A 15,669-nucleotide genomic window follows, 5' to 3' on the forward strand; every position below is an offset into this window, starting at 1 on the left:
GAGAGGAAGCTTCTCATGGCCTGCCAGGTGCTGGATGATGGCAGTTCTGTATTTAGGTGTCAGGAACTGATGCTTTTCGCATACTGTGACAGAAGGTAAAGTAGTGCTAGAGTATGGAATTACTGGAGTGCACTGAAGATGTTTCTGAAGGTCCTGGGACACCACACTGAGTGTTTTATAAAACACAGAGCAAAGATGTGCCTCTTCCAAAGGGTTTACAGAAAAATCACGTAGGAGACAAGTGAGATCAGATGATGAATTCAAGTCAGACAGAGGACACTAAGAGAAAGATGAGTAATCGCAGGCAGTATGTTATCTATCCTTTTCAGAGTTCTTAAATGTAGGCTTGCATTTGTCAGCTCCAGGTCCAGAAGTCATGCCAGAAGGTGACAGGACTTCAGGGTTGGGTTTTTTCCTGTAGAGGTGGGGAAAGGGAGAAGAAAGAGCAAAAAAGCTGTATCATATGAGTGGTTTCAGCATAGTGTCCTAGAGCAAAAAGGAAAATGGAAAACAGTGTACAACTTCTGCATGATTATTTTTGCCCCACATGGTGTTTCCATACATCTTATATGCATATACTACCTGTATATAAATTAACATTATGATAGTGAGGTCAACTTCAGGAATCTTTTTCCACAGAAACCAGTTCTCAAGAATTTTATGTTGAAAGTTGAGTCACAGCACCTTTCAAGACAGTCTTACTGCCTCCTGAAGAGAAAGAAAAGTAAATTTCAGTCTTGCAGTTTGTCTGAGTTCTATTGCTGCCTGTTATGGTGTAAGAGGATAATCATATCCCTTAAAATGGGAATCAAACATTCATATTTCTTGTGGAGTCATAAACTGTCAGGATAGTACAAAGTCTAATGCTTGGCGACCTGAATTCATCTGGATGACCTGCATTTTAATACAGCCAAAAAGTGATATATCTCAGTATGAAAAATGTAGATCATTCTTAGTGACAAGAGAATGTGTCTGGGAGGTAGTGACTCTGGCAAGGATCTAAAAAACACAGTGGGCAACCTGCTGAGGGACAGTTCTGTTGGGAGGCTGTGGGCTAAGGTGCATCCTGGGATGTGTGAGCAGAGAAGAGATTGGTGTCTTTTAGAGTACATTTAACTCGGAAACAATGACCTTCCTACAGGAATGCTGGGTGAGCTCAGTGCTTGTACTGTGCAGCAGATGGAGAATTGCAATGGCAATTTCTCTCCTTAAAACTTTTGACTACTAAAACTCAAAAGCTGTAGAGTCTTAAGAATGTTAACTTCAGAGGTTATTGGTATTTGAATTGGTAAAGATATACTTTAAGAACAGAGGTTGTATTACCCTGTTATTTGATCTTAGGTATTGTCACTAGTACATATATATTAATACATGCAGCAGCAGGTGCACTCTAAATATTGTTAAATGGTACTGTAATATGACCTGAGTTTAATCACTGAGGCAAAGTACTAGTTTGAAATGCTGGCATCTCTGCAGCATAACTTCTGCACAAAGTACTTGTTGTTAACAAACCAGCTGTGTTATAGACAGGACTAGAGCAGTGTGATCTTTATCAGTGCAAATCCTTAACTACTGGGATGTGATTTCTTTACCCTCCCCCTCTATGAGCAGTCACTCTTAAATCTTTGTTTCAGCATGCCATTTTGCGGAGGTGTTACTTTCCCTGCCAGCTCTTCATTGTGGGGAGGCATAGGTGTATTGTGAAATGATTGAGGTATCCAAAGGATACCTCAATGTACCCCATGACTAGCAGTGCTGTAAAGGGATGTGCCATTGCTTGGCAAAGTTTTGAGTGGTAACACATGATGGTAGTATTGGCAACCAAGTATTTGGGATTGACTATATAATACCAAATATCTGCAGACAAAAAGGTTAAAATACCTGTAGCAAACAATAATATTTTTGTTTTCAGCAGAACTAAGACAAAATATATTAATCTGGTTCTTGTAGCAAATTCAATAAACATTTTAACCCTTCTCTCTCAGTAACTCATACTCAGCAGTCTAATTTGGTCCAGTAAAATCACCGAACTGATGCTTAATATTATGAATGTTCTTAAATGTGTTACTGAACATAGAATGTATTAAAATGAATCACGGAATTGTAGTGTGCAAGAACCTGGTTTGCAATTTACAGAAGACTGTTTTAATCCTCTTAGTCTTAGACATTGTAAAATCATAGAATCATTTAGGTTGGAAAAGACCCTTAAGATCATCAAGTCCAACTGTTAACCTAGCACTGCCAAGCCCATCACTAAACCATGTCCTTAAGCACCACATCTATGTGTCTTCTTAATACCTCCAGGGATGGTGACTCAACCACTTTCTCAGGCAGCCTGTTCCAGTGTTTAACAACCTTTTTGGTGAAGCTTTTCCTAATATCCAATCTAAACCTCCCCTGGCACAGCTTGAGGCCATTTCCTCTTGTCCTGTCATCTTAATTCTGAATTCCTCAATGTTTTTTCATGTTTTCACTTAGTATAGTTCTGTTTCCTGAAAAATCAGTGGAAAGCAGAATTAAGCCAACACAGAATGTATCTGAAAATCTCATGCTTAAAGTCTTTTTATTAGAGTGACACTTTACTGCTGTAGGAAATGTAATGAAGGATATACTTTTTAAAGTGTCATCTTTTCTGAACACACAATTATGTGGACATGGTTATTTGGAGGAGAATTAGTATTGCTATGATACTTAGATACCTGATGAGAAAGAAATAGATGTGTTCCAAGTTGAAACTGTGGAAGAAGATAACCAAAGACCTAAAATTCCTCTTGGGCTTTGTATCTCTCAAATTATAAATGAAAGGAAAAACTTTGAACTTCATATCCTTCATCGCAAACCCAGTATTAAGTTAGCTATGTGCATATAGTAACTCAGTAACAATGACACATGGCTTGAGGGTCTATATAGAGTTAAAAGGTTACATAAGAACTGTTTCTGCTTCCTTGCATAGGCTACTCAAACCTTTCTTCTTTCCATGATTGAGTAAGCAGGGTTGTATAGGGCAACTCTCCTCAAAACAAATGGGATAGAGTTAATAACCTCATGATGTACAGCTGCTGAAGACTAACAGCAAGATATTCTTTTTCTTCCTGCAGTGATGGAAATAATGATTATTCCATATGTTATTTCTTGTGTAAGGTTATAATATGTCTTTTAGGTATAGTATTTGTAGCACCATGTGATTTAGATCTTGACTTGCAATTTTATCTTTTCAGTCTGGAATGCACCACAGTAGTTGCTTGGGTTTTTTCTTTTGGTTTGGGTTTTTTGCACCCCACCCCAATCTGGGTGTGTTTGGCACTCAGAGGAAAGTTCTAACCTCAATAACCATTTTAGCTGTGTTTTGGGGTGAGTCAAAAGGAGAAACAGTCTGGAATTCACTAGTGAGTTTCTCTGAAATGCAAAATAGAGCTTGTGTATAAAGTCAGACCAATTCAGTGGATTAATAGGAATGTTCATGGTTTTTTATAAACAGAAGAAAAACAATAAACACCTTTTCTTTCCCCCTCCTCAATTTCCTTAAACCTATGTTTAAGTTTGTCTAAGACTACTTCCCTCTGACACACTGTTTTATAGTTAAAAATACTTCAACAAATTGGAAGTAAACCTTAATGTTGCATGAAAATTCTGAACTTACCAGCTTTGGTTGTATAATAATCATGTCCAAGCAGTGTGACATGCTAAAGATGGTGTTATTTCAAACCCCTGTGGTTTATAGTCCACAGTTCCATGATAATTTATCCATAACTCCCTTCAAGATTCCTCATGTTATCATTGAAAATATTTCTTTGCTGTTTCTAAGTATTTTGATAGAACTGTGGTAGCCTGTAGGTTGAATGTGTTATTAAACAGGCTACAATTAAATATATGTTTCAAAGGCATAGTTCTGAACTTTGTACACAGAATTGAAGACAACTATTCCATGATTTAACCCTGTTTCGTAGTGTAGTTCTTATGGTTCAACTGTAGCAGGACATCAGTGTCCTGTTGCAGACTTGAGGAAAAATTAGTAGTCTTGAACATAATGCCTCACTTTTTTCCTATGCATAGTAGTACATAGTATTTGTATCTAGCATTGTATGTGTATAGTTAAAAAAAATTCTTGTGATGGCACTTCCGCTTAACTAGAATCTTTTCATAGCAGGGGTTGCCCATTGCCCTAACATAAAGGCAAATCTTCTTACACAATGAAAATAGGATTTGTTTAATAAGGAAAACTAGAGTTTTTTTGGAAACAGCATTAAAGTTGATCAAAACCAGATTAACTTTAAGTTTTAGAGTCCTCTTTCCAATAAATCTGTGCCTATCTCATTTGTAGCATGAATTGTTCATAAATGCAAATGGTTAAAACCACTTTTTTCAGAAAAGAAGCCATTTACCTAAATAGCAGCTTCTGTTCACCATTATTGGTTACTGTTACCTACCTGAAAATCCTACATATACATCACGAAATTATTTTGGAGAGGTTTTCTATTGGTCTAATATGTTCCCTTACTATCAGACAATCAGCCAACATGTAAAATGCAAATAAGAGCTTAGAGATATCCCAACAGCATTTTCTACACTGATAGTGATCTTAAGACATTTTTCAAGCAACTTGAAACTACTTTGTGTGAACAGGCTGTTTTCTCTAACATCTACTTTGCAGAAGCAGCCATGCTTTTTCTTGTCATTCTGAATGTGTTTTTTACTAAAAGCATCTCCCATCTGCTGATCTTTATTTTACCACTTGTGTGTTACTTTCACATTTTTGTATGATGATCTGTAATGATATTATGCAAGGATGGAATGACTTCCTGAAACAAGTTCCTTTTGAAGGATTTTAGTTTTCATATTGAACTAAATGCTTAAAAGATGGAAAACAATTTCTTGTCAGAATTAATATACACCTCCTTTCTATATGAGAACAGGGAGTTTATGGGCCAAATGTTGTCAAAGATCCCAAAAGCCTGTGCAAAGTAGAGTGACACTAGCTTCCAATGAATAGGCCATTATTTTGATCAGGCTATTCTATTATATTACAGAATATTCTCTCTTCCTTCCAGTAATAGAAAAGAGTCCTAATAAGTTACATATAGGAGCACATATTTTAAAAAGATTTGTAACTTGCTATGGCCATATACTGTTGATTTTACTTCCAGCCACATTAGTAATCCATAATTGACTCAGATTTATGAATGCATGTTGCCTTTTGTATTTTCAGTCATCAAGCTTCAGGAAAGCTGTTAAAGGAAGACTGAATTTCACTTTCACTGTATGACTAGACAGTGGTTTTCTGACTGATGTGTTTTATTATGGGCTTATGCTAATGGGCTGCAGTCTTAAGTGTGTAAGTAAACTGCATCTGCAGCCTTTGGAGTTATCAGTTAGAGAAGAATAGGTGTTTATCTGACAAAACAGTGGAGCAGATGACTTCTGTGGATACCAGTTTTCTGAAACTTCCCCTAAGGTGAATGAAGAAAATGGAGTAATGTTAGTTCTCCAGAACGAAGGAGGATAAAGCTACCATACCAGGAGTAGGATTAAACACAAATTGAGAGAAGCACAGAAGTGGTGAGACTTGCTATTATGCAGACTTTGTGGTTACAGGACCTGCCAAGATCAAAGGTAGTTATGACAAAGGAAAGACAGTAGGAGGCACATGAGTCAGAAGAGGCTGTAAGCTAGAGGAGGAGGACTGTTAAGATCTTAGATATGTCTCAGTGGCAAGAAAAGGCATCATACAATCTCCACCACTCCCTTGTGTTTACTATCTGAAGTAAAAGAATTGCAGCTTTGGGAGCCTGGGTAAAGTTGATGTGTTGGTATGCTTTCCAGTATTACTAAGTCACTGTAACCATAAGCTCATGAAGCTCCATCTCTAAGAAAGGAGTATATTATGAGCTGTTTGAGGTGTTTTAGGAATTAGTGTTTTTTCTGAAGTACTACACCTGCTAAGCTGAACTTTCTCACTGACATGGAGTTGATACCAAGGAAGAGCAAAAGGACTGAGAAATGGTGATGGGAGCCTGCACAGTCAGTAAAGCTAAAGTCTTACAATATTATGTACGGCAGTAGTATTTCAGTCTAATGCTTCATTCCCCTTTCTCCTTTGAAACACACGAGATACTTTCTGCTAAAAAAAGGGATTATAGACACTTAGTCATGAGTCTGAATCTCTGTTGCTCTGTCTTCTGTGCAGTCCTCAGTGCTGAAAATCAGTGTGCATCAGACTACGCTGTCAGTAACAAGACATGATGTATGTCGAAGATGAGCTATATGTACTGAATCACACTTATCTTAAGTGATTCATATTGTAGAATATCTCAAGTTGGAAGAGACTCATAAAGATCATCAAGTCCACCTCCCTGCTCCTTGCAGGACTACCTAATGCTCTGGTTTTGGATGGAATTCTGTAATTAATCCTGGACATGTCTTAGTTGCTTTGTTACAGTATGTCCTTCAAGGCTTTTTTCTGTTCCATTATTTCCCCCAAGATTTCCTCTTAAATATTTCCAAAACAACAAAAAATGAAAGGCGCTTTTTTCTTGAAAACTCTCTCCCTTCGTAAGCTGACAGATTCCTAAGCACTGAAAGGAAACACAAGATTATCTTTAATTTCCTCTGTTTCCTAATATTTGCAGCTGTTTCCCTCCAAAGAGCCAAGACACCTGTCATAACAAAGAGGAGTGCTTTCTTTGAATCAATAATAATTCAGCAAGAATTATTAATGTACTGAAGGGGGAAGCTGTTTTTCAAGCATTATTCACTGATTTTTATCCAGTCTTAATGAAATGCATAAAAAAAAATTGTTTGCATCTGATCTCATTATTTGTCTAGATGAGAATGTAAAGAATGGAACAAGCACTGAAATTAAGCAATGGTTTAAAATGTAAAACAAATATATTCTGTTTATACTCATTAACATAATGGTGAAAACCACTCTTGAAACTGTCTTAGAACTCTATAGTGCAAATTTTCTTACCATTTAAATCAACCTTGGCTTATAAATTAAGAAATTGGATTAACTGTGACTGATTAAGGAAATAAATAGCATTTAGCATTTGACAATTCAGAGGCTGTCATCATCTGTCCCAGCTTCAGTGTTCATCAGACTGTCCCAAAAGGCTTGGTAAGCTTATTTGATGTGTAATGTATATTCTTTCAGAAATATTCCATCTGATTTAATATTCAGACAGCACTTATCTTTCTAGATCACAACTGGTTATTAAAAGTGTGGACAGTCAAATATTGTCATCTAGAGTGTATTCTACACATTCCAATTTGTTTCTTACATTGTTTTAAATTCCTGACCACTGTCCTTTCTGCAAACAAATGGACACCTGCAGCCCTTTCTGCCTTCACAGGGTTCTATTAACTGTAAACAGACTGTGCAGGTTGGAAGAGTTTGCCAGATTGTTCCAGTCACTAAAGAAGCAAACAAACTATAGCACTGAAATCTGTGGAAAAGCAAGTGTGTTCTCAATTTTTAATCATCCTTAACATCTTTTTTATTACTATGAAGTATGCAAGTTCCATCTGAGATTAGGGGTCTCTTAATTGAGATGTGTGAGGGGGATAAGGGGATTCCTTGCCCAAAGAAGTTATAACCTCAGTAGTGAAAGAAAAAGATTGGAGAAGAAATAGAGCAGAGAACTGAAGTGACTTGCCCAAGATCTCAGGGCAAGGCAAGAACTTAAGTCCAGCATCCTGATGTACAATTCCAAGAACCTGTTCTGCTAGATGTGACAGACTATACAAGTGTGTGGCTTTGCTGTACAGAATCCTGATTTCAGTTTAATGTATCCTACTTGACTAAAGTCAGATTATTTTGGAAAGGTAATGTACAGCTGCAGTTAATCAAGTTCTGTTACTTCCCTCTTGGCTATCATGTGTCACTAGATCGATCCTGCAAAGACAGCTATAGCTCATGTAACTGGAAGAGGTATCCTCAAAGCTGAAAGAGCTGTGGGAGTCCTCATTAGGAAAAGCAGTACCTGTGGATGAGCGATCCTGAGAGACTGAAAAAAGGTTAGTGCCTTGGACACAAACTAGTGAAGAATTTCATTAAAATCCTAGAGTAGTACTTTTTTCAGGTCCAAGATAGGCTGTTATATGGAAGGGTAGCAGAAGTATGGCTGCAATTCACCTGGGCTTTGACTGACAAAGAGCCTATTCTAAGTTTTGGTGAAGTATTCAATATGGACTTCAGCGGACTCTTCTTGTTGTACTTGTACTTCTGAGAGTATACCTAGAAGTTTTCTCTTATGTCCAATACACTGGAGAATAAGTAGTGTGCCAGTCTTATCTCCCAACATCCATTCACTTAATTCTAGCATCATTTCCTTTGTATGCTTCTAATATTCTGGCTAATCTAAAGTGTTCTAATATTTGACTACATCACCTGTATTAAATTTTTAAATTAAAAATAGTGCACTTGTTAAAACTTTAACTCTCTTATCCTCAGTAGGAATTGGTAACAGTGATATGTTCTGGCAAAGTGGTAAAATGAAAAAACTTGTAAGTATTTTTCAAATTATTACAGGTAAATAAGAAGCAACTTTTCCCAACTGCTGTTATGCAATGATAGCTGTCTTGTCTCAATTTTTATTTTCCAGTGCTAAATTAATTTAACAGTTACTTCAGACCTCAGTAATTTACTCAAATGGACAGCTAAGTGAGTTCAGGGGTTCTGCAATGAAGAGGTAGAAAATGCAGTGCGCACTGCTAATAAATTACTTTTCCTAGCTTTATTCTGTGATTATGGCTGCAAGTAGATGGAAATACACATGAAAAAAATACAATAAATATAAAATGAGAAGACTGGCAAGTCAGGCACTCTGGTCAGGATTTTCAGACCTCTGGGGTTGGAATGCTTAATTCCTATTAAATTTCCATTAAGTTAGTGGGAATCCACCTCTTATATGTAGTTACAAAAACCTTAGTCCTTTGTTAATGTTATCCATGGAGTTACACAGATGAATATTTGGTTTTCAGTATTTTTTCTAGAAAAAAATGATACAAGGTTTACATTTGTACCATAAGACATGAAATCATAGTGATCCCTATTGGCTTTACTGGGCTTTGAAACAGATGTTTTCAAACAAGATCAGGGAGCTTTACACAGAGGTAGAATAGGATGCACTAGAAGAATATCAGCAGCATGCTGTTGATTTTTGTCCTGTTAAAATAGTGACTTAAAAGACTGAGGATATAGCCTTCCTCAGATCCAAAGCACTTGCTGCAGGTGCCTTTCCTCCTGTGTTTTGTAGTAACTGGATTTGTAACTCGGGTGTTTGAAGTAAATGTCTGAATTGTAATGAACCCAGCCCTCAGCATGATGGTAATTGAGAAATAAATATACCAGCACAACTTAAATGTTATAATCTCTCACTTCGGAGAGGGATAGGAATAAAGGTGTTCTTCCTGGAGTGATATCTTGCTTGTTCTTAGGGCATACTTTCTTGATGTTATGGTTTCCTATACTCCAAGAACAAAATGTAGTTTCTAACAGAATTCTATTTCATATTAAGAAAGAATACCTTCAAACTCTACTGAAGAGAGCATATTTCACTCTAAGATGCTTCTGGAAAACTTGATAGCATGTGTTTCCTCAAAGGCAAACATGCAAATATAGCCATCCAGATGTTACTCTTGCTTTCTGTGTCTTCCACGACGGACCTTCTTAGAGCCAGTGTTTATTCCAGCTCCCTGTCAGTCTTGCAAGCCAGAGAGTTCTCTCTCTTTTAGCACAGTTATTTTCTGATTGCTTTTTGTCCTGTCCCACGCATGCACCCTGGTTTCTGTTGTCTGACAGGTCTAGTATGCTTCTGCTACCAGGACTGGGTACAGCATGATCTTTTAAAGTTTGTCAGTGTACTGAATCCACTGGACAAACTGGCAATACCATCCTGTTTTCCAACATTTTTTCCAGTGACACATCAATGATACAATGGCTTTATGCCATCCTCTGATCTTCTGTGTTTCAGGATGAGGCACTAAAATGCCGTTCTCCATATAATTTGAAGCAGCCCTTGGGCTAACTGTGCCCTACCCAGAACTCCTTGCAGAAACCCTGTGATCTATGTGTGCTCTTAGTCTTATGCCTGTGTCAGTAAAAAACAGGTGAACTATCTAAATGATACTTAATTTATAAATATTATGGAAATTTCTCCAGACTTTTGTGTATGATTTCAGTTGTGTGTAGGTACTAGAAAGTGACTGTTGCATGTTATCATGCTGCTTCAGTATAGACTTTCTTTGTCCCAGCGCTTATCTCTCAATATACATATTTTTCCAGGCAAGACTTTTTTCCATGTATTTTTGGAAACTTGGCAAGGTGGAGGGATATTTAGGGAAGAGAAGTTTCCAGACTGTATGATAGGACTGGCAGAATGAGAATGAAAGTCACAGCAGCTCAAGAGAAGCTCCTGAGCAGAAGAGGGGACCAGACAGGCTGGCTTCAGGGATGAGGTGTGAAGATGCTTGGAGCTGGGAAGAGTGGTGCTGCGAGGCAGAAAGCAACTGGTTGACTGAAATCAAGGCTTAAAGCAAGGATAAGCTTGAGAGGATGTGCTGGGTAGAGAGGGCTGCTCCCCTCTTATCTAATTCTGCTTTACTTTGTATTTAAAATTGGTTCTGTTACTGGATTTTATACTTTTTGGGTTTAGCATGTTTGTTAGCTCATTCATTGCTTAATTGTGTGATTCCTTCATGCTTTTTCACTAACCAGGTATGCAAGTTTGCATCTTGCCTCTATCTAATGTTGATTCTTCAAATGAGGAAAATAGGCTTTTAGAAATGTCCCCCTGCGAGGCAGTGAGGAAGAGTCTTCCAACAGGAGAGAATTACTTCAGATGCAGCTAGTGGAAAACACGCTTTTAAATCCAAAATCATGGATGAAATGTAAAGAGGGAGACAAATAATTCTTCTGAGAAAAAGGAGATTCCTTCCTGTTCCTTCCTGTGGGAGACATTTTTGAAGATTCTTATGTGAACTCACAGAAGCAGCTTCTTGTTTAATTTTTTATTAATCAGGATTTTACATGAATTGCATGTGTTTCCAGGAACTGATGTAAGGTGGTTACCCTTAGCAACCTGTCATTTGCCTTGGATCACCAACTAATGACCCCAGTGTATGTGGCAGGTGTTCTCCACAACAACTGCAGGGAAGTAGAGAGAATACTACAGTAGTGTTATGTATTTATCTAAATTAGAATCAGCTTACTTAAGGAGAAGACTTCTACTTCTTGCTTTACAACCTTGTGTTTCTATGCCTTGCAATTCAAAAATTTTATTTCAAAGCAAGTAGGGTAGGAAAAAATCACAAGAAATCAGTCAAAAAACCCAACCCAAACCCCACCAACCTACCAATGAAATAAGGCAAGAATCACTACAAAAATCAGTGCTCTGTGGCTAAGATATGTATCAGTGAATGGACTGGTTATGTGTAAAAGGTTTGGGATTTTTATAATAGCAAAACATAACTACTTATTTGTAATTGACAAACCTAGTATTTTTTCTGGGAGAAACTTGTTTGATTTCAGATTGCCTTGCCAGTGGAAGGAAGGGAAAGCAAACACACTTGGATTCTGAGTAAGGGATTTTGATATCTCTTGATGCTTAATAATAAATCTGGCCTCTTTCACTGGCAGTTGTAAAGAACCCCACAAGAGATGTGGGAGTTCAGAATCCTACCTCTGACTATGAGATTCTCTGGAAACCTTCACAAGGCTGAAGATAATGGGGAAAGAGCTGGAGAATGTATGTGAACTGCTTTACGAATATTCCAAGTCAGACTGACTACTGATTCATTCCTTTCCTTCTCTGACTCTTTCCTGCTTCAAAGGAAACACATGAAAGATCACCTGAGGAACTCCTTCCAGGCACGCAGGCTAACAGGAGAGTCCCTTTTAGTATGGTCCCATGGGAATCACTCTTGTATGGAGGGAGCCTGAAGGCAAAGATGTTTCTTCTGACTTGCTCTTCTCCAGGCAAACTGGCCTCCGGGGCAGTTCTGAGATGACTTTTGGGTGTCATCTTTGCCTTCAGCTGGAACAAGTCCTTTGCAATTGAAATGAACACCAGGAAACCATAGCATGGGCCCAGAACATTGAAGTTCTCAGATTGGTTATTCATCTTGTAAATTTCTAGCCAGGGTTATCTAACTTACCATTTCTGGTTTCAAAGCCACCTTCCTTAGAGATGTCTGCACCATTATTTTGGTACTAACCTTAAAAGCCTAATAGGGAAACAGCTTGTCCTTTAATCTAATTAAAGACAGTCACTTAGACAACAGTGGCCTTGAAACCCTCCCCCTGTGTTCATATGTATGTTTGCCCTTCAAGTTGGTCAGATTTGAGAAATGTCACTCAATAGGACAAGATAAACATCTAAAATAAAAAGATTGGGGGTGGGGGGAGCTTAGATCTTTTCAGCCTATATATTGGCTAAATAATTTTCCTCTGAATTCAAGCATTTAAACACAATTAACTTGTATTTCACATCCAACTCTGCAAGACTTATTTTTCTGTACTGGTTGTATTTTGTGGGCTCAGAGTCAGAATGTTTGCACTTTACAGGATCAACCCTTTGAAAAAAACCTCCTTTGCAATTCTCAGTAGGCACCTGCTATTGCTGTCTTTACTCAGTAAAAAAGTTTACTTTGAGAACTGAGTGTTCAACATCTCTATGGAGAAGACCTGTAATCTACTTTTAGCAAATTAAAATCTAATATAGTTTGTCTATATTCCATTTATGCCTCAGGACAAATTAATGTTAAAAAAAGCCTTTGAAATGAAAATGGTGAGCCCTCAGATTAACCTACTTGTAGTGTTTTTATTTCAGGTTTCATTTGAGAATTGAATGTGAATGACTTAAATTACTGGTAGGTAAAACATTGGTGACAATTTGCTTGCATTTTTCTGCAAATAGATTTGCACTCAGAAAATTAGTGGGATTTAGGAAAAAAATATGAAAATAACTGTAGCTGGTCTTTTCCTTAAAGCTTTATTTTTTGCTCCAAAACTGTAATAATATGCTCCAAACTGTAATTGTTAATAAAGCAATTAAAATCCTAGAAATTTATATTAAGAATAGTCAATAATTACTTTAAAGCCATGTAGACTGGGGACAGGTTATGTTAAGCTTCCTGTGCAGAGTTTGATGTTCAAATTTGGCAGTCTTTACCGTGCTGCAAGATGGCTAGAACTTGAAGTTAATTTTCATGTGTGAAGTGTAAGCAACAAGGCCCAGCAGAAAGAGGGAAAGCAAGTATGTTTGCAGATTGAGCACAGTCACAGTGTGAGGAGATCTTCACATGAACCTTGCAAAGGTTTGAGGAACCTTGATGGAGGGCAAAAAGTCCAGCAGGTTGTGTGGGAGATAATTCACTTGTTTCTGCAGAATACCCTCTTATGAAGTTCTGCCTTCAGGATTGTTACTAGATAGGTTGCTTAGGACACCAGGAGCACTTCCAGTTTCTGCCTCTCAACCACTAGGACATCAGTTTTCAGAAATGTGAGGTGGGGGGACCTCAGCATATGTGACCACATGTGTATTTCTTCTGATGAGAAGTAGCTAGCAATAAAAAAAATGGTTTTCCTTCTGGACTCTTCATTGCATTATCAGGGCTTAGAAACATTACTTTCAGAGTAGCATACATTTATTCATTGGGTCAGTGTGGGTTGTGAAATGAGAATTGGGAGGGTGTCCCAGTTGTATTTTGTTATTTTTGAATTAATTTACCATATGTTGGTCTGATTTCTGTAGGCTGAGCAAGCCATTCCTGTATGTGATGTCTGACAGCAAACTGCTGAATGCAGATTGTCTCCTGGTATTTAATCACCTTATCAACTTTTGAAGTGGCTAAACAAAGCAGAATTCTAATAAGGAAAAAAGTATTGAAAAATACTTCCCACTTTTTGTTTTAGTTTATTAAATTTATAGTTTAAATACTTGCAAATGACTTATGTAAAGCAGAAAAATGCCTTTGTCATACCCCATCCTAAACTACAATGTATATGTACATTGTAGTTTATTTAAAATACACATATTGTTCTGCTCTCCATGCAGAGCTTCCCTGTAGCTTTTGGAGTTAAGGTTAGCTTTTCCTTTTTTAATGTAACATTAAACCTAAAGCTTCTAAGCTCACTGTCATTTCTTTTCACCAATTAAAACTGACTGCTTCAGTGTGGAAGGAATAAATACGAAAACCCACTGACAGCCACAGTAGCAATTTCATTCATGGCATATAAGCCCAGAGGGTGAGTGTCAGGAAGCCAGTAATCTGTTAAATGCTTTATCCGTGTCATGCAAAAAATATTTCTTTTTTCATGTTTTGGTTTAAGGGAGCCGATTATTTTGTGAGTCTAATTTGACTTGCTACATAGAAATGTATTAGTTGAATAGATATTCTTCTATCTTGCCTTGGATAGTTACAAGGGTGGTTTGTCCATTTGCTTCAGGGCAAAGACAAGATCACCTCAGAGGCCAGAATGCAATTGTCTTCCATGGTGAAGCAATACTCAGTGTAATAGTTGGTGTAATAAAAGGGATTAATTTTCTAGTACTTTGTATTGTGGGTAGCCATGGTAGGTTTCTGCACTCTGTATCAGTCTCTCTTTACTGATTATAAGAAAGTAGTGACTCATATGTAAAGGCTTTCCTAGAAAGCCTTCAATACTAGCCATGACCAGAATTAAGGTACCAGACTAAATGGACCATTGATTAAGTTCAGTGTGATATTCCTGCTTCTGCAACCAATAGCTGCAATTAAAAAAATTCTATGGGCCTGATCTTCCCTACAGCCTTGCATATTACAGACTTCTACTTGCTCAAGGTGTTGTGAGATGCTGTCATGACATTTCACACTGGTATAAGTCACTTGTATGGTAAAGTTATTGAAAATACAGGCATTGTGTCCCTTGATAAGGACTGAACTCAGGAAGCAGCCTGCAAAACTTGTCTATTATATATATGCTGAGTGGATCACTTTTGACATTTATGCCATTTACACCAGTGGAAACGGGTATGAAATATTGTGAAGTCTCCCTAAACATAAAAGGTCTTGGTCCTTTATCTTCCTCTGTACCAATGAGTGATAAGATCCTGTGTACAGAGCAAATAAAGCGTCTTTACTGTTTTATGTCTTAAAATATTACAGTTCCACAATTTTAGCATGATTGTACCCTTAGCAGCTATTCATGTAAAGGGTATTTTGCAATTTGGTCAGACAACCATTTTTTCTGTAATGGTTATATAAAGATTTGACTGCTTATATGCATATATGCAGTATCTGTTAAAGATGTACCTCAAGTTTTATACTTGGGTCTGACTGAAGATTTTTACTAGCTTGGTCTTGTTCAGTCCATTTCTAATAGAGAAATGCTTTGGATTGTGAATGTTTGTCACCTGCTTAATGAGTTATAAAGTCTGACATGTTATATTAGTTGATTCATATTATACACACAGGGAGAAAGTTATCTGTAAATGACTGGCCAGGCACATTGCTCAAATACATTGAAACGCTTGGCTGCAGTAACCATGTCAAACAGATTCCTGGCTTTAGCAGCACAATGAGCTGTGACAACAAGGATGCCAAATAAATGCCAGAACTGACAAAGGAAGTCAGGATTCCAGGATTCAGTTTTGTCTATATCCAACATATCAAAGCACTCTAGCCATATTT

The sequence above is a fragment of the Balearica regulorum genome, chromosome 6 (assembly GCF_011004875.1).
Source record: "Balearica regulorum gibbericeps isolate bBalReg1 chromosome 6, bBalReg1.pri, whole genome shotgun sequence".
In the NCBI taxonomy this organism is placed as follows: Eukaryota; Metazoa; Chordata; class Aves; order Gruiformes; family Gruidae; genus Balearica; species Balearica regulorum.